Below are 21,342 nucleotides of genomic sequence, written 5' to 3' on the forward strand. Positions count from 1 at the left end.
TGCTAACTGGTTTGTTACCCAGCCACAGAGACTAAATGTGCAAATTTGAAAGAAAATCTACAACAGGCAATCAGTATTAGTAACAAGAGAAAAAGAACAAGAGGATGAAAAGAAAAAGCAATGAACACACAAAGAGACATATATAGATATAGATATAGATGATATAGATAGATATAGATATAGGTATAGATATAGATATATAGATATAGATATATACACACACAACTTCATTATCAGACAGTACTATAATTTATGAGCATCCTAATTTTGATGAAGCACCCTACACAACATCATCAGGACAAATATGGATAAGCTCTTTCTGATTAAATCAAAATTATCTATGGTCAGCCTCATCTTTAAAAAGCTTAGAAAATAACTCTCAAAATCAAAATGAATGTCATTAACAAAAATGCAAAACATCTGAAACATGTTAAATGTGTGCTAAATGAATTTTCTAGAATTCTAAAGTTGGCCAATTTATTTAGGGATAACTGGGACTTTACTACATACACACACACACACACACATGAGTAAGTAACATTTTTATTTTAATGACCTAAAAAGTTTAATATGATCTAAGTAGAAATAAGGAAGAAAAATGGGGAGAAGAAAAGCAATAGAGAAGTTTCTTTTAAAACTGTAATAAAAAAAGACTTAAGATGATCTAAATCTATGAAAGAATATGATAATCATATTTCTTAAATAGCTCCACACTACAGAACCTTGTTGGATATTTCTCTATGTTCTACGGCCCCTTCTCAGTTGAAGATTAGGAAGAGTCATATGCTCAACAGACATCAGTTACTGTAGATCCACAGGTCCTTAGAAAGAGTTTCAAGGCCTCAGTTCTATGGGACTTTGGTGCAAGCTCTACAAGGCCCATGCCAAAATCTCAGGGACTATGCACGTGCATAGTCCTACACACAGAAGCACAGCCTTTGCCATCTTCATCTCTTGGAATTGTTAGCCATGCTTTGAGAGTGGGGTTTTGCAACCAGGGAACCAGCTTGATTTCTCATTTCTGTGCTATTCTCTGGAGACACAAAGGCAAAGGAGACATGCCATGGCTTCAAGACATAGGCGACACTTATAACAGAGCTATGTTTAAAGTAGTCTGGGAACTCTGAAGAGGCATATAATTTATCCTTCCTGGGGTGTGGGATAGAGATAGGTCAGGGATTACATGACTCTGCTATCTTTTTTTAAATTGTAAACAACATACAATATAATATCCTATTAGTTTCAGGTATACATCATAGTGGTTCAACATTTTTATACATTATGAAGTAATTCTCGTAAGTCTAGCTACCATCTGTCACCATACAAAATGATTACAATGTAATTGAATATATTCCCAGTGTGGTCCATTCCAACCCAATGATTTATTTATTTCATAACTGAGGGTTTGTACCTTTTAATACCCTTCATCTATTTTTAAATCAAACATTAATAGTACCTTTTACACTTTGGTGTGAAAGAGTAATTCAGTCAATATATGCTCTCAAAAGCTTCTCTTCAAGTAAGTACTTTTTTGTTCTCCTCTTAAGAAAAAAAAAATGAAAACAAAGGTAATAAGAAACAGAAACTTAATTTTCAATTAAACCAGAAGATGTCTGTAAGTCCCAACAACAGGATATGAAGGATATCCTGGTGAAGGATATATTAGCCAGAGTACAACAGAAATCAGATAGGTCACACAAATAGGGCTACTGAGGTTTTTTAAGGAGTAATTTACAAAGGTATCTATCAGGGTAAGGGAAGACATTGAATACAAAATCAACTCAAAATGCATCATATAGGAAACCTAAAACTATAGCAGAAAATCTACTAAAGAAAAGGTAAGAAAAAATCTTTGTGACCTTGAGGTAAGCAGATTTCTTTTTTTTTTTAAGATTTTATTTATTTATTCATGAGAGAGAGAGAGAGAGAGAGAGGCAGAGACACAGGCAGAGGGAGAAGCAGGCTCCATGCAGGGAGCCTGCCGTGGGACTCGATCCCAGCTCTTCAGGATCAGGCCCTGGGCTGCAGGCAGCGCTAAACCACTGAGCCACCTGGGCTGTCCCAAGTTAAGCAGATTTCTTAAAGTAGACATAAAATGCACAACAAATAGAAAAAAAAAACTGACAAACATAATAAAAAATTTCTTCAAAATTCAGATTTTATAATTCACTCCCAGAGATTCTGATTTGGTGAGGCACAGAAATCCTTATTTAGTGAAATCTGCAGGTAGTTCTCATGTAGATGGGCCCCAGAACATGTTTCCATTCCTTAGTCTTGTTTCTCAAAGATAGATAAGCCCATCTGCCCCCTAATCAGAAGCTTCAACACAGAGCTGGTGTCGAGATGGGCAAGTTCATGAAACCCAGGAAGGTGATGCTGGTCCTGGCCGGAGGCTACTCCGGACACAAAGCGGTCATCATGAAGAACATTGATGATGGCACCTCAGACCGTCCCTACAGCCATGCTCTGGTGGCCGGAATTGACCGCTAACCCCAAAAAGTGACAGCTGCCATGGCAAGAATAAAATCACCAAGAGGTCAAAGATCAAGTCTTTTGTGAAAGTTTATAACTACATTCACCTTATGCCCACAAGGTACTCTGTGGATATCCCCTTGGACAAAAGTGTCGTCAACAAGGATATCTTCAGAGACCCTGCTCTTAAATGCAAGGCCCGATGAGAGGCCAAGATTAAGTTCGAGGAGAGGTATAAGACCGGCCAGAACAAGTGGTTCTTCCAGAAGCTGCGGTTTTAGATTTCTTTTGTTTCAGACATTAAAAATAAAAATTAAAAATTAAAAAAAAGAAGCTTCAACCCAATTTGCTTTGCATCTCTGAATCTTAGTTTTGCGATCTTCATAATAAAAATAACAAAACCTAACTCAAAGAACTTGGGAAAGACTAAATAGAATAAATGAAAGAGCTTGGTATCGTGTCTGGCCCACAACAAATGCTCAGAGTACTATTTCCAGCCCATTCTTTTTTTCCTAATTGGCTAGGCATACCATATGCTATATCTTATGTCATTCTATCATTTTTGTAAGCCTTGTGTCATTGTATTTTTAATCCATAGGTTTATGATCTATGTCTCTGAGTTGCCACCCCCTTAAAGGCACAAATATGATTTATGTGTGTCCTCCGTATGATAGAATGCATATTATGGTCACTTAACTCATTGATCATGAAAATACTAGTAAAAATTGCCCATCTATCTGCCCCAGCAGCCTGCCTAAAATCCCTCCATTACCAATTAGTTCCTTGGGTTAAGCCAGATATCAGTGCAAATGGGAAAATACCCAAGGGTGGGAAGGAGGTCATTCACAATATTTTCTCTTAATGAAGGGATCTTTGATCCTTAGTTGCTGAGTTCTCCCTCAAGAAGCTAGAGGTCCAGATCAAGCAAGTCTTGAGGAGGCAGGAGGGAACAAGAGATGAAATGCATAGATTTGAAAAACGGAAGAGGGGATCCCTGGGTGGCTCAGCGGTTTCGCGCCTGCCTTTGGCCCAGGGCACAATCCTGGAGTCCCGGGATCGAGTCCGGCGTTGGACTCCCGGCATGGAGCCTGCTTCTTCCTCTGCCTGTGTCTCTGCCTCTGTGTGTGTGTGTGTGTGTGTGTGTGTGTGTCTATCATAAATAAATAAAAATAAATCATAAAAAAAATAAAAATATAAAAAGTGGAAGAGGTCAAGGCCTGGGCCCAGTGAAGGGAAGGGAAGGTTAGAGGTCAAGGCCTGGGCCCAGTGAAGGGAAGGTTAAGTTGTAAGGGGGGTTGGGTAGCTGAGAGTCAACTTGAGAGAGAGAGTAATGCAATCTCTGTGGCCAGCCCAGGACAACACAGAGTCCTGAGAAGAGATGGGGGTAATGGGTGAGTGGTGGGTGTAGTAGGAAGGAGAGGGGAGAGGCTATAGGAAACCCACTATCCTGCAGAGACACTCTTCCATTTGCCCATTTCCCTAACAGCCACTCAGGTGGCTCCGGCTCCTCACAGACTCTGAGTGGCAGCTCCATATAGGTATTCCATGGTGCCTCCTCCTGCCCAAGGCAAAAAAAAAAAAAGGTATCTGCATAAAAATTTGGAAGCTTCCATCCTAGCATCACATAAGAGGAGTTATTCATTGGGACATCTAGTTCCCTCTGTGGTCAGTGCTCACATCAGCATGAGCCTTTCTTCATGTTCTCTGAGCTCAGAAACCAGCATGTGGAAAAATGCAGAGGCTGTGTTCTAGCTGAAGAAAAGTGAATTGTGGTATCTTCCAGAAAATTCAGCTAGGGCCTTGAGGCTGGTGGGTACCAGCTGGGTCATGTAAGTGGCATCCCCCCACCCCACAGCCTTGCCATATGCTCATCCTTCTCCTCACAGGCTCAGTGAAGGACATCATTGAGCAGAAAGGATGAGGTCGTTGTTCAGGCCTTTGCAGGAACCAGATTTCTGTAAAGAGGAAATGTAAATCCTTCTACATCTGAAAGTTAACCTTTCAAGAGGCTTCTTATAGTCAATGCCAGCCCCCAATTCCATGACTCTTTTGACCCCTGCCAATGGCTATAATTCTGTCCACATGAAGGCTGAAGGTCAGGGCAGTCATCACAGAGGAGATCCATGGGGTATTGCAGGAGAGTTCACTGCTGGTCACGCAACATAATCCAATTCTCTATCCTTTATTCTATTTGCATGTATAAGATATTTTTGCTTAATATTAACACTGTGTGAAGGACACCTGCTTGCTACTAGGGGATGGAAAGTTAAATAAGCATAGTCCCTGCTCATATTCCAAGTACAGTTTTTTAGGGAGGCTAATAAATGTAATTTACTGACCAAGTGCTAGGCATCTTATTATACTATAATTTTAAATCTTTCACACATATAAGTATACAAACATATATATTAATATATGTACTTATATATTTATTCAAATTTTTTACATATATGAACATATATATCATTTCTATATATGAATATATTATTTATTATATATATTATAAAAATAGATGCATCTATATATCTTCATATATATAAAACATTTTTGTTTTGAAAAGGACAATGGCATTTTTTCTAATAATATAAGTAATAAAGGAGTAGTGAAGGCTACCGGATTTAAAGTCAAGCTGCCTTTGGCCTTGGGCAAGTTACTTATTTGCTAAAAAAAAGAGGCAAGCAATTCCTTACAGGCAGAGAGAAGGAAATGAGAGTCAGCCCATCACCCAGAATTAAAACAGTTAACATTTTGCTAAATATAATTCCTGAATATTTTCTATACAATTCACTTCCCTATACATATTTATGTACTCTGCTTTTACAAAATGACATGTTCTACTCAACTGTTCATATCTGACTTTTCTCCCCAATGTGGAGTAGACATCTTTATGAGTCTGTGCACAGAGAACCCTACTGTCTTTTTAATGGCTTCCCAGTAGTTCAGTCTGCAAATTGTCTCTTTTCCTCTATTTCTTTTTCTAATAGAGTTGGCGCATGTGGAAAAAAAACTACCAGATAACAGTTGTGACAATCCAAATTCTTTTCACACTTCTGATTTTAATGGGAGCCTTACCACCAAACGTGAAGCTAGCCATGGATCATAAATACATATTCAATGGTATAAGCTTTTCCATTTATTGATATTTTATTGAGATTTTTAAATCAGTAATAGATATTAATTTTTACCAAATGCTTGTTTGGCATGTATCAGGATGATCAGTTATACTTTTTTTGCTATTAATAACTTGAATTATATTGATTTCCTAATATAACATAATTAATGTCCTAAAACAAACCTTACTTACCTTATCATGATGATTTTTCTCTTAATATACTGCTGGATTCTATTTACTATGGTGGTTACAGATGCCCAAATCCCAAATAAGATAGTATCTTTTTTGTATATACATATATATATATATATACACACACACACATATATACATATATATACACACACATATACACATACACACACACATATACAACTAATGTATATAATACAAGCACAAGGAGTACACACAAAAGGATTATATAAATATATTGCATATTCTTTTTGTGTGCTCCTTGCACTTATATTAGAGTTAATGCTATTTTTCATAAAAAATAATTGGAAATATTTTGTTCTATCTCTAGGCTTAAAAGGCTAGGTAGATGTGTCCCCTGAAGGTTCAGAGTATTTGCAAGGAAAATAATCCTTTGACAAATACCTCAATTTTCAACTCTAGATACTATTTTACTTTAGTTTTCTACCTCTCGTAGGGCATGTCTGGTTATTATGTCTTTTCCCATTTGGGGGTGAAATAGTCACAAAGCCCAGAGGCTCTGCAACTGTTTGGAGAAGTCCATATATTTCCCTCTACTGATCACCTTTGTCAAGTAGTGTTTCTAGTTCTCTGTGAAAATGGCTTTTCCTACCTCTCCTACTAATTGCCAAAACCTCTGGCTTGAAGAATCATTCCCCCTACAATGTCAGACTAAAATCAGGTGGCTGTTGAAAAGCTGAATCAAAAAAAAAAGAAGTGTATGGTGAGGCGTGACCTTGAGCTATGACCTCTTACTATTTACTCACAGTATAGGAAAAAGACTAGGCATTGCTTGCCTCCCCTACATTCCCAGGCCTCCAGTAATCAATTCTTTTAATTCTAGAAATCTATTTCATCTTCTTGAATGCATACCTTAGGAGGACACATCTGTGATCTCCATCTTGCAAAGGAAACTGAAAGTGAGGTTTCTTAGCCAAGCTGAGCTCACATGGGTAGTCAGTGGTGTAGATCAGAGACTTGAACACACAGCTATCAGCCTCTACAGTCTATCATCAGCATATTTAGGGTCTGAGCTCCAGTGATTTTTAAAGTCCTACGTAGTCTGCCTCCCACAGAGTTGGGGACATAAGACACTAAGTGGCAGTTAAGTTTCTATAACTTGCAACCAAAACAAGCCCAACTAATAAAGCAGCTAATTTGTATTTGCCCAACTCTATGATTATAAATTCCTTTAATGCACTGTGCTTTCTCGGTAGACCCTGCCTAGCACAAGGTTCCCACAAAAAAAGCAACCCAGATGATCAAGTTCAAGTAACTCTGTCATCGTTAGATTGATTCTGGGCTCTAACTATAAATCATAGCAAAACTAACTTAAAATGGACAACATAATTAAAAATTAATAAAAATAATATGTATATGGACATAAATAGTAAGCTAAAAGGGCTGAATCTTAGCATTCTACACAGGTACTATATGGTTGATCCTGGCTAATTTGGCTACATTTTTGGTTTTTAATTTCCACAGCTGTAATCTTAATCACTGGGCTAACATAGTATAAAATGTATGTGAATCCTTGACAATTAAGAAGTGCTGGATGCAAAGGGCTCTGGTTCAATACAGTGATATAAGAAGACCCTGAATTCACCTCCTTCAAAGAACACACCAAATTATACCTATTAATAGAACAACCCCTCCTGAAGAACTGAAGGCTGATTAAACAGCTACTGAACAACAAAGATAGAACAGCAGAACAGTAGAACAGCAAGAGAGATGGAACCTCCCTACTGTTTTGGCACATGATGTAATGAGTACTGAGTGTTATATACAACTGGTGAATCACTGAACTCTACCTCTGAAACTAACAATACACTATATGTTAATTAATTGAATGTAAATAAAATAAAAAATTTTTAAAAAGAGAGATGGAGACATAGAAACAAAGGGAACCCCTACCCCTGACACTGCCAATGGCAGTGGGAGGGATAGTACTGAGGGACCTGGAACACCCTTTGTCCTTGGGCACAGAAAAAAAAGCTGCAGTTTAAAAGAGCAACTAGCATATAAAGGAGACAACACTCGAAGTCTGCCAAGTGGCAGAGGAGCTACTGGAAAGTTCTCTAGGTCAGAGGAACTAGAGAATGACACAGTTTATGTTCCCAACCACACTTTAAAAATCTATACTGGAGCAGAGTCCAGACACTGTAACAGGTGGGTTCAGTTGTTACAAGAAGCTTGCGAACCTCAACAAGCCCAGGGCCCACTAACCCATACCAGCTGCCCTGTACTGCTGGGGCACAGAAAACCTGTCGTGGTTTTTTGTATGTGTGTGTTTTAACTCTTATTGTTTTATTTTATTTTTTAAAAAATATTTATCTGTTTATTTTAGAGGGAGAGCATACATGCAAGAGCGGGGGGGGGGAGGGGCAGAGAGAGAGAGGGAGAGAGAGAATTCTCAAATGGACTCCCCACTGAGTGTGGAGCCTAAAAGGGCTTGACCCCAGGGTGCTGAAATCACGACCCAAGCCAAAATCAGGAGTCAGGCACTTAACTAAGCCACACAAGAGCCCTAGATTTACTTTTTAAAATTTGTTTTGTTTTGTTTCTCTTTTTTTTGGTTTTGTTCTTTTCTTTCTTGTTCTCTTTTTTCTTTTCTTTTTTCTTCCCTTTTTTCCTTTTTTCTTTTGTTATTTTCTTTTTTCATTATTATCATTAGTAGTAGTAGTAGTATTAATTGTTATTATTCTCTTTGAAAAAAGCCATGGTTTAAAAGAGTAGCAGGCATATACAGCCACATCTCCAGCCAGCCAGCAAAAGTCAGCAAGCACACATAGTCTGCATAAGGGTTACCATACATAAGACCACTCCTTCAACTTTAGGAGAAGTAGCCACTTCACCTAATCCACAGAATAAATCAAACATAGAAAATCAAGCAAAATGGGGAGACAAAGGAATATGCTCCAAAAGAAAGAACAATAAAAAATAAACTTAGTAAAGATTTAAATTAAACAAGGATAACCAATATGCACGATAAAGAACTTAAATGATTGTAAAGATACTCAGCTGGAGAAAAAAGTGGAAGAACTCAGTGAGACCTTCAATAAAGAGATAGAAAATATTTTTAAAAACCAGAGTTGAAAAATACAATAGCTGAAATAAAAAATATACTAGAGGGAATCAACAATAGATCAGAAGATGCAGAAGAATGTACCAGCAATCTGGAAGATGGGTAATAGAAAGCACACAAGTGGGCAGCCTGAGTGGCTCAGCGGTTTAGCGCTGCCTTCAGCCAGGGCATGATTCTGGAGACCCAGGATCAAGTCCCATGTCAGTACCTTGCATAGAGCTTACTTCTCCTCTGCCTGTGTCTCTGTCTTTCTGCATCTCTCTCTCTCTCTCTCTCTCTCTCTCTCATGAATAAATAAAATCTTAAGAAAAAAGAAAGCACACAAGTTGAATAATAAAAAGAGAAAAGGATTTTTTTTAATGAGGATAGATTAAGAGATCTCATGGACAACATCAAGTAAACATTCACATTATATGAGTTCCCAGAAGAGAAAGAAGAGAGAAAAAAGGTGTAGAAAATTTACCTGAAGAAATAATAGCTAAAAAAATAAAAATAAAAATAAAAAAAAAAGAAATAATAGCTAAAAACTGCCCTAAACTAAGGAGGGAAATGGACATCCAAGTCCAAGAAGCCCAGAGAATTAAAACAAGATAAAGCCAAGCAGGCCCACACCACAGCACATAATAATTAAAATATCAAAAGTTAAAGATTAAGAGAAAATCCTAAAAGCAACAAGGGAGAAACAAAAAGTTACCTAGAAGGGAAAACCTATAAGACTATTAACTGATCTTTCAGAAGAAACTTTGCAAGCCAAAAGTGACATGATATATACAATGCTTAAAGGAAAAAGCCTACAACCCAGAATACTTCACCCAGGAAAATTATAATTCAGATTTTAAGTAGAGATAGGGGTCCCCAGAAAAATAAAAGATAAAGGAGTTTATCACCACTAAACTAGCCTTATAAGAAATGTTAAAGGGACTTCTTTAAGTGGAAAAGAAATGGCCATAGACATAAGAAAATTTTTAAAAGCCTGTGAAATATGACAACATAGACATAAAATGTGGAGAAGGTAGTAAAAAGGCAAGAGAAAGGGGAAAGAAAAGATTTCTTCTTCTTCTGTTTTTTTTCTTTTTTTTCTTGAAAATGTGTTTGAACTTAAATGATCATCAAATTAATATGGACTGCTATTTGCTTAGGATATTATGCATGAACCTCATGGTAACCACAAACTCGTGATATATATACAAAAATAAAGATAAATAAATCAAGAGAAGAAGAAAAAAAGGAAAAAAGAACTATAATAACAGACAGAAAACAAAATTTCAAAATGGCAGTAAGTACATACCTATCAATAATTACTTTAAATGTAAATGGCCTAAATGCTCCAATCAAAAAATGTAGAGTGAGGTGGGATGAATTAGAAAAATAAGACCCATGAATACACTGCCTACAAGATACTCACTTCAGACCTAAAGACTCATATAGACTGAAAGTGAAGGGATGGAAAAACATTCACCATGCAAATGGAAGAGAAAAAGGAAAAAGCTAGAGTAGTAATACATATATTAGACAAAATAGACTTTAAAACAAAGACTGTAATAAGAGACAAACCACTACATAATGATAAAGGGATCAATCCAACAAGTGGATACAAAAATTGTAAATATCTATGCACTCAACACCTAATTGAAACACCTAAATACATAAAGCAAATATCAATAGACATAAAGAGAGAACTGGATGGTAATACAATAATAATAGGGAACTTAATACTCCACTTACATCAATGGATGGATTATCCATACAGAAAATCAATAAGGAAACCACACCTTTGAATGACACATTGTATAAGATGGACATAACAATATAAACAGAACATTCCACCCCAAAACAACAGAATACACATTTTTTTCAAGTACACATGGAACATTCTCCAGTATAGTTCACATATTAGGCCATAAAACAAGCCTCAGTAAGTTTAAGAAGATTAAAATCATACCATGCACCTTTTCCAACTACACCAGTATGAAACTAGAAATAAATCACAAGAAAAAAAATGGAAAAAACAAACATGTGGAGACTGAACAACATGATACTAAACAATTAATAGGTCAGTGGAGCAATCAAAGAAGAAATAAAAAAAAAAACACATGAAGACAAATGAAAATGAAAACACAATGGTCCAAAATCTTTGGGACACAGCAAAAGCAGTTCTTAGAGGGCAGTATAAAGCAATATAGGCCTACCTCAAGAAATAAGAAAACTCTAATAATCAATCTAACCTTACTCCTATGGGAACTAGAAAAAGAACAAAGCCCAAGGTGAGAAAAAGAAAGGATATAATAAAGATGGGAGTGGAAATAAATGACGTAAAAACTAAAAACTAAAAAAAAAAAAAAAAAAGAAAGAAAGAAAGAAAGAAAGAAAGAAAAGAAAATCAATAAAACCAAAAGCTGATTCTTTGAAAAGATAAACAAAATTGATAAACCATTAGCCAGATTTATCATGAGAGAGGAAGAGAGAGAGAAAGGAACCAAATAAATAAAATTAGAGAGGAGATATACAATTGATACCACAGAAATACAAAGGAATATAAGAGAATGCTATGAAAAATTATATGCCAATAAAATAAACAACCTAGAAAAAAATGAATAAATTCCTAGATACATAATAATCTTCCAAAACTGAACCAGGAAGAAATAGAAAATCTGAGTGGACTGATTACAAGAATAAAATTAAATTGGTAATCAAAAAACTACCCAAAAATAAAAGCCCAGGACCAGATGGATTTAGAAGGGAATTCTACTAGATATTCCAAAACTGAACCAGGAAGAAATAGAAAATCTGAGTGGACTGATTACAAGAATAAAATTAAATTGGTAATCAAAAAACTACCCAAAAATAAAAGCCCAGGACCAGATGGATTTAGAAGGGAATTCTACTAGATATTAAAATAGGAGTTAATACCTATTCTCAAACTATTCCAAAAAAACAGAGGAAGGAAATGTTCCAAATACATTCTATGAAGTTAGCATTACCCTGACACCAAAAACAAAGACATCCAAAATAAAAAAATAAAAAAATAAAAAATAAAGGCCAATATCCCTGATGAATGTAGATGTCAAATTTTTCAGCAAAATATTAGCAAACTGCATATAGCAATACATTAAAAAGATCATTCACCACAATCAGATGGGATTTATTACTGAGGATGCAAGGATGGTTCAATATTTGCAAATCAATTAATGTCATATACCACAACAACAAAATGAAGGATAAAAATCATATGATTGTCCCAAAGCAGAGAAAGCATTTGACAAGATTCAACATCCATTCATGATAAAAACTGTCAACAAAATAGGATTAGAAGGAATGTACCTCAACATAATAGAATCCATGTATGCAAAACCCACAGCTAGCATTTCCTTAAAGGTGGTGAAACCAGTGAAAAACTGAGAGCTTTCCCTCTAAGGTCAGGAACATGACAAGGATGTCTACTCTCTCATCACTTTTATTCAACATAGTACCAGAAGTCCTAGTCATAGCAAGAAGACAAAAAAAAAATAAATAAAAGAAAGAAAGAAAAGAAAAGAGGTATCAATATTGGTAAGGAAGAAATTAAACTGTCATTGTTGACAGACAACATGATACTACTATACACAGAAAATCCTAAAGATTCCACCGAAAAACTACTAGAAGTAATAAATGAGTTCAGTAAAGTGGCAGGATACAAAATTAATATCCATAAATTGGTAGCATAACAACAAAATCACAGGAGAGAAATTTTTAAAAAAATACCATTTATAATTGTATCAAAAAGAATAAAATACCTCAGAATAAGTTTAACCAAAGAGATAAAAGACCTGTCCTCTGAAAACAATAAAATGCTGATGAAAGAAATTGAGGATGACACAAACAAATGGAAAGATATTCCCACGTTTATGGTTTAGAAGAATTAATATAATCAAAATGCCCATATTACCCAAAGCAATCTACAGTTTCAATGCAATCCCTATCAAAATACCAATAGCATTCCTTGCAAAACTAGAACAAATAATAGTAAAATTTATATGGAACCACAGAAGATCCTGAATAACCAAAGCAATCCTGAGAAAGAAGAACACAGCTGAAGGTATGACAATACCAAATTTCAAAACACACTACAAAGTTGTAGTAATCACAACAGTATTGCACTGTTGGTGGGAATGTGAACTAGTACAGGCACTCTGGAAAACTGTGTGGAGGTTCCTCAAAGAGTTAAAAATAGACCTGCCCTACCACCCAGCAATTGCACTGCTGGGGATTTACCCCAAAGGTATAGATGCAGTGAAATGGCAGGACACCTGCACCCCATTGTTTCTAGCAGCAATGTCCACAATAGCCAAACTGTGGAAGGAGCCTCGGTGTCCATCGACAGATGAAGGGATAAAGAATCTGTGGTCTATGTATACAATGGAATATTACTCAGCCATTAGAAATGACAAATACCCACCATTTGCTTCAACGTGGATGGAACTGGAGGGTATTATGCTGAGTGAAGTAAGTCAGTCGGAGGAGGATAAACAGTATATGGTTTCATTCATTTGGGGAATATAAAAAATAGTGAAAGGGAATAAAGGGGAAAGGGGAGAAAATGAGTGGGAAATATCAGAGAGGGCTACAGAACATGAGAAACACCTAACTCTGGGAAACAAACAAGGGGTAATGGAAAGGGAGGTGGGCAGGGGGACGGGGTGACTGGGTGACGGGCACTCAGGGGGGCACTTGACGGGATGAGCACTGGTGTTATGCTATATGTTGGCAAATTGAACTCCAATTTAAAAAAAGTATGTTACTGGCACAAAATAGACACATAGATCAATAAAACAAGATAGAGATTGTTGAAATAAACCTACATTTATATAGTCAATTAATATATAACAAAGGAAGCAATACCATACAATGGAGAAAAGATAGTCTATTCAAAAATGGTGCTGGCAAAACTGGACAACTATATAAAAAAGAATGAAATTGAACCACTTTCTTACACCATAAAAAAAAATAAAGTCAAAATGGATTAAAGACCTAAATGTGAGACCTGAAACCATAAAAATCCTAGACGAGAACACAGGTGGTAATTTCTCTGACAGCCATAGCAACATTTTTCTAGATATGCCTCCTAAGGCAAAGGAAACAAAGCAAATAAACTATCGTGACTACACCAAAATAAAAAGCTTTTTCACAGCAAAGGAAATCATCAACAAAATGAAAAGACAACCTACTGAATGGGAAAAGATATTTGCAAATGATTGATCTAACAAGGGGCTAATATCTAAAATATATAAAGAACTCATACAATTTGGGCACCTGGGTGGCTCAGTCAGTTGAGCATCTGCCTTTGGCTCAGGTCAGGATCCCAGGGTTCTAGGATAGGGCCCCACATATGCTCTCTGGTCAGCAGGGAGTCTGCTTCTCTCTCTCTCCATTTGCCTGCTGTTCCCCGTGCCTGTGCTTCTCTCTGTCAAATAAGTAAATAAAATCTTAAAAAAAAAAATTGTACAACTCAACACCAAAAAAACAACACTCCAATTTTAAAATGGGCAAGATGCTGAACACTCATTTTTCCAAAGAAGACATACAGATGGCCAACACACACATGAAAAGATGCTAGTCACTAATCAGGGAAATGCAAATCAAAACCACAATGAAGTATCATCTCACAACTGTTAGAATGGTTAAAATCAAGAAGACAAGAAACAACAAGTGTTGGCAAGGATGTGGAGAAAAAGGAACCCTTGTGCCCTGTTGGTGGGGATGTAAATTGGTGCAGCCATTGTGGAAAACAGTATGGAGTCTCCTCAAAAAATTAAAAATAGAAATACCATATGATCCAATAATTCCACTCTTGGGTATTTACCCAGGTAAAACAAAAACATTAACTCCAAAAGATATATGCATCCCTATGTTTATTGCAGAATGATTTACAATAGTCAAGACATGGAAGCAACCTAAGTGCCCATCAATAGACAAATGGATAAGTAAAATATGGGATGTATATACAATGGTGTATTACACAGCCATATAAAAGGATGATATTGTCCCATTTGAGACAACCTAAATGGAGCTAGAGGGTATTATGCTAAGTGAAATAAGTCAGATTGAGAAAAACAAATACCATATGATTCTACCCATGAAAAATGAATAAGAAAACAAGAAAGCAGAATCAGAACTATAAATTCAAAAAACAAACTGACAATTGCCAGAGGGGAGAGGGGTAGGGGGATGAGCAAAATGGGTGAAGGGAAGAAGGAGATACAGGCCTCCAGTTGTGGAATGAGTGAGTCACGGGAATAAAAAGCGGGGCAGGGATCCCTGGGTGGTGCAGCGGTTTAGCACCTGCCTTTGGCCCAGGGCGGGATCCTGGAGACCCGGGATCGAATCCCACATCGGGCTCCTGGTCCATGGAGCCTGCTCCTCCCTCTGCCTATGTCTCTGCCTCTCTCTCTCTCTCTCTGTGCCTATCATAAATAAATAAAAATTTTAAAAAAAAAGCGGGGCATAAGTAATTCAGCCAATGATACTGTGATAGTGATGTAATGGGATAGATGGTGGCTACACATGTGGTGAACATGGCATAATGTATAAACTTGTCAAATCACTAAGTGGTGCACCTGAAACTTAGGTAGCATTGTGTCTTGACTACACTCAAACAAAACAAGTGCTGGGTGCAATCAAAAGTCACAAATTAAAATTTTTCTATAAACAGACCCCAAATCTCAGATTCCCTTGAAAATGGCAAGAACTTGATAAGAAACCTATAACCACCATTTCTTGAATGAGAAATCTGACCTTGGGCAAGTTTCTCTGCTAAGTTGGTCTCTCTAAAAGAACACAAGTCATATATTAAATAATTCCTGAGTTCCACTGTGTAACAGAACCTAAAACCTCCAGAAAGTTCCCCCCTTTCTCATTTCTTTACTCATCTGGATTGGTCTAGATATCATGTGTATGAAATCAGTGCTGAGGGAACACTGACATTTTACCAGGGTTTTCTCTTCTCCTGTGCAGGTATTTTCATGTTTAGAATTCTCAGTCTTCTTTTTAGAAAGGCAAAATTTGTCATCCAAAGGCATGCTGCAGTGTTTTGCAGATCTCATTTTGCTGACCTTGCTAAGCACCGTCATTTCCTTTAACGATATTATTCATAAGCACAGTAATTGCCTCTAAAATGGCAAAATGCCCTATTTTTTCCAGACACAATAACAGCAGCTCTAATGAAATGTGCCCACCTCCTAACAATGGCAGGAGATCCTCCCCCAGCTTCCAGAGATTCTCCTGGAGGGTATTTAATACCATGGGCTCACTATGAAATATCCTAAAGATACTAGAAATATCCAAAGGAATCATATAACAGTGCTGTTTATTGGATTTACTCATTAAAAACATGTAAGATCCACTTAGAAATTGAACAGCTGTTTGTACTTATCTTCAGGTTTGAAAAAAAAATTATTTCCTTGCAAACAGAGCTGAGCTTCACTCATCACCTGATGTGCTGGAAATTAATTATGCAGTAAAGATTTTGCTGCATCAGGGCTTTCTACAACCCTAAGACATAAATGTTGTCTATAACTATATAAAAGGAAAAGATTATATGATGAGCTCAGCTTTATTCAACCAATATCTGCTACAGAAAGAAAATAAAAACACCTTTTCTTGAAAAACGGTTCATCTCCAGGGGCTAACAGTGAACTCTCTATGTCCAAAATAATAAAGGGGATGTTGCTGGGGAAATCATGAGGATGTGCTTGCTTTTTTCTGGAAGAAAAAAAAAAGACCACTACTAAACATAGCTTCTAAGCTTCAAAAGAAGTCAAAATGTGAGTCTAGCCATTTAGTGGAAATTTTAAGGGAAGCAATATTTTCTCCATATTCCTGCTCCCACTTCTTTATTCCCCAACTCAATATCCATCTTCCGAGTGATAGGAAATCCAATTCACTCATCGCCATCTGGGATCTTCTTTCTACAGAAATAACCCAGCAATGGAGAGCCTTCTGTGAATTAGATGCCAGGTCCTTTGTGTGACATTGAATCCCCATTACAGGTCTAATGCACAGGTGAGGAAAGTGAAGTTAACTGTCTCAGTTCCTTACCGAAACTACTCAAGCACTAAGAAGAAAAAAAAAAAAAAAGAGGCAACCCCTAACATCTGGGAACTAACAGCTGAGCCTTACTGATATTACAAACCAATCTGATGCTTGCTGCCAAAACATTCTGATCTCCTGTTGGTCATAATCTTACAGGATGTCTACTTAGATGGGTCATTGCACACACCAGACACCAAATGTCCCTCTCCTTGGCTAAATGAGTGACTGCTGCTTCTGTACCAATTATAACTTTATCCTCTCTAGTCTGCCCTCCTTATAGATAAGATTTATTAATCAATTATAGAATAACTTCAAGAGAATAACTGCACTTCCTTAGACACTTCTCAAATGTACCCATCTAAACCCCAAAGCCTAAATAGTCCTTTTTATCTCAAATAAGTTGATTTCTGCCTTTACGGAACTTACCATAACCTGGAGTTATAACCCCCATAACTCTTGGCACATAGCAAATGATCAATAAAACATGTATTGATTAAAACAAAAGGCAAGTGTGGACAGAAATATATCATTGCAAGTGTAAAAGAGCTACCCATTTTTTTCTAAAAAAAGAGAGCACATGCATGGGGGTGGAGGTGCAAGGGAGAGGGAGGGAGAATCCCAGTTAGGCTCCACATCCAGTGCAGAGCCGGAGGTGGGGCTTGATCTCACTGACCCTCAACCAAAACCAAGAGTCAGACACTTACCCGACTGAGCCAACCAGGCATCCCCCGTTTTGTTTTGTTTTGTTTTTATCTTTTTAAGTAAACTCTACCCTGAACAAGGTAGAGTAAACTCTACCTTGAACTCATGACCCTGAGATCAAGAGTAGCATGCTCTACAGAGTGAGCTAGTCAGGTGCCCCTAAAGGAGCTGGCTTTTTTTTTTATAATAAATTTATTTTTTTATTGGTGTTCAATTTGCCAACATACAGAATAACACCCAGTGCTCATCCCGTCAAGTGCCCCCCTCAGTGCCCGTCACCCATTCACCCCCACCCCCCGCCCTCCTCCCCCTCCACCACCCCTAGTTCGTTTCCCAGAGTTAGGAGTCTTTATGTTCTGTGAAAGGGAATATAAGGGAAGGGAGAAGAAATGTATGGGAAATATCAGAAAGGGAGACAGAACAGGAGCTGGCCTTTTAAAACTACAGGCTCTGAGGCCTGGGGACAGGTCAGAATAAGAAATTCAGGTGCCCTTTGGCTTATAACCTGTCTTACTGTTTCCCTGCTCTCAGGGTTCCTGGTTTTTGCGTTCTTTAGGCTAACAAGATCACGTTGCTTTAAGGGTTTTTCCCATCAAGTTAGGAAAGAATCGGGATGCCTGAGTGGCTCACCCGTTGAGGATCTGCCTTCAGCTCAGGGCATGATTCCGAGGTCTTGGGATCGAGTCCCACATCAGGCTCCCTCTGAGGCGCCTGCTTCTCCTTCTGCCTGTGCCTCTGCCTCTTTTTCTCTGTGTCTCTCATGAATAATAAATAAAATCTTTTTTAAAAAAAAAGGAAAGAATCTTACAAAAGAGTAAATTTCATAGTGTTCCGTTTTAGGAATTTAATACTCTTTCTTTCCCACTCTACCACGAAACATATTTTTCTTGGCTCCAGCTAGCATAAATTTCTGTTAGTAATGAGGAAGTTTCTTTCTGATCACTTCTTTTTAGCACATAAACATCTTCCAGGGTTTTATTTTTTTTAATGATGAGGTTGGGGGGAGGGGCAGCTTTCAATACAACATGAATGTTTAATTTATTCTATGTAGCAAGCACTACTTTGATGTCCTAAGACTGCTGGGTTAGATTTTCAGTGTTTCTTAGAAGGTAAGGATATAGAAACTCCTTTCTTACTAGTAAATGTATCATTTTAATTGACAATTACTTGGCTTAATGTTTAGGGAAATAATATTTTCTTTAAAACTAAAGAGCAACGTTTCTCCCCTCAGACCCTAACTATGAAATTCCATCACAATTGGGCAGTGCCAAGGTGCATGCTATCTGGGCAAAGATGTCTCTCTGTGCCCTCACTGTGACCCAATTCAAATGACAAAGCCTGTGCTCCTTCCCCACTCCTTGCCATGCCTACTGCAAGGAGGACCCCACTCCTAATCCCCAACTGTTTGCATTTCTTCCACACTCAGTTGCAAGTATCAGAGGCTGGGAGAATGATATTCATATCACAGCATGTCCTGGAGCTACTTGCATGAATGCATTCCATCAGTAGCTGTGCATCTGAGAGAGCCCCAGTGTATTTGTTTCAATGAGATGCAATGATGTTTCCACAGCATGTTTCCACTCATGTCAACTCTCACAACCCAAATTCCTATATATGTATGTAAATATTTGTGTATGATTGTTGCAATGTGAGAGTATAGAGAGGTATATAATAAACCATATTGCTTCAGCCCCAGAAGCAAGGGACATGGGAGGAGCAAGGGCAAGAGAGTATAAATGATTATATTTTATTTATATATCTTTGGATATTTTTTCACTCGGAAGAAGGCATATGATTTTTTTTAAATAAAAATGAAAAAAAATGTAATAAAATCTCAAAAATATCTTTTCGTCCTTTCTGACCCTTAAAGTTGTCCCTGTAGTGCTCACAGACTCCTTCTGGCAAGAGTAAGAACTAGATATCTCAGAAGATGACAGCATGATGAAGAAAAGGGCCCTGGGCTTCATATAGGAACATCTGGGTATAAGGAAATTTGAAGTTAGCCAAATAGATTACTGGGTGTCTCCAAAGGAAAATTATGCATTGTTTTGCTCATACCCCTCAGGAGGATCTGATTCTCATCTTTCATTGCCTTTGAGCAACTTTACAATTCTCTAAGTTGTAGATAATTGAAAGTAATGCAAAAGAATTTTTTCTATAGACAGCCAATTGAATTTTTATCTGGTAGAGGAACAAGTCTCATTCCTCTGCCCCCACATCATCCTGCTGTCAAGATGTCTGTTGTTGGGATTTTTCTTTGAATGTCTTATGAAATCTTACCAGTTTCCTCATTAGCAAAGATTTAAATAAAATGTTTATTTTATGTCTCAATGGGAGTCATCATAATTTTCCTTTTTTTTTTCAATTAGCCATTATCTTGGGATTGAATCCCATGGTGACTGAAGCTAGAGTGACCAGTTCCTTCATTTCTCTGTCCTTACCCAACCATTTTCTTACCCTTTTGTCTGTTACAGTCCATCTCTCTCTTGCTCATATCCTCTGTCCACATGGAATCAGAAGGCTTCAATTGACTTGATGCTCATTGGTTGTCTCTGGGTGGTGGGGTTTGAGGAGATTTGTAGCCTTTTTTCCTTTGCCTGCATTGCTTGAATCTTTTATAGTTGACATCTGCCATTTTTATAAATCAATAAAGTATATGCAAGCAAGGTCTGACACTTGTTCAAATTTGTTAAGTGCTTTTTTCTCTCCTAATTTTTTATATCTTTGATCTTCAAAGAACAAGAACAGTGAGAAATCTGACATATTAGTAGAGGCCAGTGAACTTTATCAAAGAAGAAACTAAAAGATGAACAGCACTCAAGGAGCAGAGTTTCTGAAAGGCTGCCCTACGTGCATGGATGCCTCTGGCATTTTGCAGTCTTTTCACAGGGAGGCCCATCCCTGAGATATTCCTAGAGCTCAGCCTTCCTGCCCCTGAGTTCTTGCTGCACTATTATCCTGGTGAGGCCTTTTCCAGGTGGCCAGCAGTTTGTTGGGGACAGGTTTTAGTCCCTGATAAATCCCTGAGATGCACCACAGAAACTGGCACATCCGTTTTGTAACAGCAGCCCCAAAGACATTTGAGGGAAATACACCACTCTGAAAGCTACATGTAGATAGCCAGTTTTGCCAAGGACGCTGTAAGAGGTTTAGCACCATCCCTGCTCCTCCCTGCTAAATTCCAGTAGCCACTTCCCCTCTTCTACTCCCACTTGCAATAAGCCTAATGTCCTCTAGGAAGCAAAATCGCTGCTAGTTGAGAATCACTAGTCTAGTGCATTGAGCTGCCACTCTAAACAAGCACTGTGCTAAATTCTGGGATTAGAATGTTGTATACAAGAGTCAAGAATGCAATCACCAGGGTTATCCACTTGCAGTCCATGATCACCATTTAGCTAAAGAAAGTAGGTAGGACTTGTCCTTCCAAAGGACTCTCTTTGAAGACTATTCTGATGCAGTTTCAACTGAAGCCACCTACTCTACGATGCTGTCTGGAACACAATGCCAATACTACAAGAAAAAATCCCTTATGACATCACTATGAACATTCAATAATTCAGCACTCAATTATGCATGCTTTTCTGATACCAAACAGATGAAAATATGACAAGAAAATAAAACTACAGACCAATATCCCCATAAACATAGATGCAAAGTCTTTAATGAAATTTAAGCAATTTGAATCTAGTAATATATCAATAGGATAATATAT

The 21,342-nt window shown here is 37.4% G+C and overlaps 1 pseudogene; it reads left to right on the forward strand.

Moving 5' to 3' along the window:
* Positions 1-2,032: 2,032 nt before the first annotated feature.
* On the forward strand, positions 2,033-2,753 carry LOC140620867 (large ribosomal subunit protein eL27-like; annotated as a pseudogene).
* Positions 2,754-21,342: the final 18,589 nt, after the last annotated feature.

This window comes from Canis lupus, chromosome 29, assembly GCF_048164855.1.
Source record: "Canis lupus baileyi chromosome 29, mCanLup2.hap1, whole genome shotgun sequence".
In the NCBI taxonomy this organism is placed as follows: domain Eukaryota; kingdom Metazoa; phylum Chordata; class Mammalia; order Carnivora; family Canidae; genus Canis; species Canis lupus.